The 3679-nt window shown below is 37.5% G+C and overlaps 1 non-coding gene across 1 annotated transcript; it reads left to right on the forward strand.

Annotated features, from left to right (window-relative positions):
• The first annotated feature begins 1848 nt into the window (after window positions 1-1848).
• Window positions 1849-1920, forward strand: TRNAC-ACA. Its single transcript has one exon. It is a non-coding gene; the product is annotated as a tRNA-Cys (tRNA).
• The last annotated feature ends 1759 nt before the right edge of the window (window positions 1921-3679 follow it).

Consider the following 3679-nt stretch of genomic DNA (forward strand, 5'->3'; position numbering starts at 1 on the left):
AAATTTTGAAACCAAAAGATAATTTAACCATTAAATGGCAATTTGGTCCAATAAGCTGGAGTAAGGCAGTATCAGCATGAATTTAAAAAACCTGCTAAGAGCTATAAATATAGCCTGCAATATTTTGCAATATCTAAAGTGTTTGGCCTAATGTTGAACATGCTCCATTGTTCAAACCAGCTGTGTTCTTTCACTCTTTCATTTCTATAAAACTAGGATAAAGGCTGTCAAAGCAAACGCAGCAGCAGCAGACTTTCTTGCTGAAAAGTTCTGTGTACATAGTACATAGCAATCTCAAGATGGAACTTTGAATGTTTCAAACCAGAACAAAATCTTCATCTAATTATAAGTGAACTATATTAAGCACAAAAGGCAATTTCAAATTATACTGAACAAAGTTACATTTTGCTCTTTGCTTTCAAAATGCATTTATCGCAATTTCACAAACTAATTGCAAATTCATTTTGCTTAATTTTCTTAGGTTATTTCTTTTATTGCTTTCAAGTGCTCTGCATATTTCTCAACCATCAAAATCCATAAGAGAGATTTAGAAGAGCTTTTTTGTTGTTGTTAATTTGTAGTTAAAATTGTAGAATAGGAAATGAATCATTCTTTTTGTTTCTTATCCTTAGATTAATGCGGTGACCATTAAACCAGTTACTATAGACACATTCAAAATAGAGAAATAGTTACCAGTGATGAGCACATTTGGAAAACTAGATTTGGAGAAAGACATTACAATTTTAGAGACAAACTCTAATGGAGCTGTATGTATGTAAGTGACTTCCATTTATACCTACATGATTGCAGGTCATTGTGTAACTTTGCATGGCTTCTTAAACAGAAGTGTCTCTCCATTTTCTACCAAGGTTGGTTATTTACTGTGTATATTGATTATGGCAAATGTTCATCTAGGGCTGGTTATTTCATTCAGTTTACTGTAATTTGTTTGTCTTTCCCAGTTTCATACTGTATCTAGAATGAGACAGTTCTATTAATAAACTAAAGCTCCTGCATTCCAAAGTCTAATAGAAGTTGAAAAACTTCTATTAGAAGAAGAAAACATTAAAAAACTTTTTAAAATTTTATATTTATGATCTGCACTCCTTTTGCACCATTAGTAGGGATGGTAGATAGTGGTCAGTGTGTAGCACACACAGTTTTGTTTCAATACTTTCATAGACAAAGTGTGTTTCTGGAAGGTTTGTATTCATAGTTTAATGTATACCTTATTCATAGTTGTTTTATGAATAAAAGAGGAAAATTGTCCCCAAAAAGTTAGCACCCTAGTCTTAGAGGTGTGTGTGTGTGTCTGTGTGTGGTGTATATTGTGGGTGTGGAGGGAAGAAGGATCCCTGGAGGGGAGGTGGGGGAAATGGGGTCAGTTCTGTATCTTTTCCTCTGCATTGGAGCAGATAAGATAGCTACCAGAATTGGATTTGTAGGCCTACATGTTTAATAGTATTACTCTATCTTTCTGTGACTGAGTAAATTATTTATGTACTTGCTAATTAATTACCCCCCAATAATAAGAATTGTGTGTGCCTCATTCTGTACTTTGTGGATTTTAGCAGTTTTTGCTTGAAGGAGGGTGACAGGAAATTGTAATAATAACCTACATTTACATAGCACCTTCAACACTCTCATACCAAAGGAACCTAAAATACTTTGAAATTCCCTTGAATAGATGGAAAAGCTACAGATATCTTAAGTGTCCTGAAATATCATTTTGCTGATAATTAAAATACAGTCATTATTAAATCATAGCATAGAAAATGAAAAGTATCATCTCCTTGATTGGAGTTGGAATTAATCAAGGATTTTGGATTTAAGGACTTCCTTCGGACTTCCCTGGTGGCTCAGATGGTAAAGCATCTGTCTACAATGCAGGAGACCCAGGTTCAATCCCTGGGTTGGGAAGATCTTCTGGAGAAGGAAATGGCAATCTACTCTAGTACTATTGCCTGGAAAATCCCATGGACAGAGGAGCCTGGTAGGCTACAGTCCATGGGGTCGCAAAGAGTTGGACACAACTGAGCGACTTCACTTTCTTTGGATTTAAGAAGCTTGTTTAAAGATAGAGAGATAACTAACAATTATTTTGTTCCATTCCTGCTCTGGCTTGGCTCAGCTCCTTATGGCCATCTAGACTACCACATATCCTAGAAAAGAGTTCCTTCCCTCTCCCATTCCCTTTCTTTTCATTTTTCTTTTCTTTCTCCTCCTTCTCTAATAAAGTGACCAGGTCCTTCCCCCTCCTTAGTTGACTGCCGTAGAGTTTATGGCTTTGCTGTTAGTTAGCAGCTCAGAGAAGGCAATGGCACCCCACTCCAGTACTCTTGCCTGGAAAATCCCAAGGACGAAGGAGCCTGGTAGGCTGCAGTCCATGGGGTCGCTAAGAGTCGGACACGGCTGAGTGACTTCACTTTCACTTTTCACTTTCATGCATTGGAGAAGGCAATGGCAACCCACTCCAGTGTTCTTGCCTGTAGAATCCCAGGGACGGAGGAGCCTGGTGGGCTGCCATCTATGGGGTCACACGGAGTCGGAAACGACTGAAGTGACTTAGCAGCAGCAGCAGCAGCAGCAGCTATTGGCTTTTCAGGTTCTTGCTGAAAGTGTAATCTCTAGCCTTTTGTTGACCAATTCTTAGCAAATTCTCAGCTGAAAGAAATAGTAGTTACACAGAATGGCCTGAAGAATTTCAATATACCTCATGTCTCTGAATATTTAAATCTTTACTTTAAAAATCAGTTTAAACCGCAAGAGAGCTGGGTAGTTTAAGCGTTCTATTTCACTCTCTTGGGAGATTATTTTTTCAGCATTTTGTCTACTAGTTTATTTTTCTTATTCAAGAATGATTTTGGACAGCTGCTTTTACTGAGCTGTGCTTTGCTCTTTTGTCATTCTCTAGATTGAAGGAAGTTGGGACAAGGTCATAATGAAACTTGTTTGTCACAGAAGAGTTATGACAAAGTCCATGACATTATGCAGTGTTTTCTTTATGAAGATCCAAGAGAGACAGTTCTCTCTGGTCTCAGTACTAAGAGAAGTTTGGCTTCTTTATAGCAACTGTGTTATTTTTATATGATAGATACTACCAATCATATATTTTTGTTTGTTGGCTCACAAGTTCACAGCCAAATTTGAAGCCTACTTCTAGGAACTGTGCAAACTTTATGGCCTACATTTATTTGTGCTAATCTTTCTCCAGGCTTTATTTTTTCTACTTTTTTTTTTTTTTTTACTAGCCTTTTAATGTTTTAACATGATTTACTGTGTCTTTTTGAGTTTATCTCATGTTCTTTTCAAAATAAGGGGCAATAAATATAAATAAGCAAATACGTAACTAGGAAGAGCATTCTGTGGCTCCCAAGGACTGCTGGATTATTCCGCATACAGGTGAGACAGAGCACCTTAAGTCAGTGCTGCCAGGCTACATAAACCTTTTCCCTGGTGACAGAGGGCTTCAGTCATTGTGACAGGCTTTGCTACTCAGGTGTCCAAGAGGGAAAGATGCTGTGGCCCAAGTGAGTGAGTTCTAGTCTTTCTCCCTCCCCCTGTTTCATATCCAAATTCTTAAGGAATGTAATAGGATATTTGGAATGAATTCCATCTCCATAAACCCTCAAATGAAGAGACCACAGATTGTTTAGAATTGTGTCATCTCCATGGTTTA

This window comes from Bubalus bubalis, chromosome 20, assembly GCF_019923935.1.
Source record: "Bubalus bubalis isolate 160015118507 breed Murrah chromosome 20, NDDB_SH_1, whole genome shotgun sequence".
NCBI classification, from domain to species: Eukaryota; Metazoa; Chordata; class Mammalia; order Artiodactyla; family Bovidae; genus Bubalus; species Bubalus bubalis.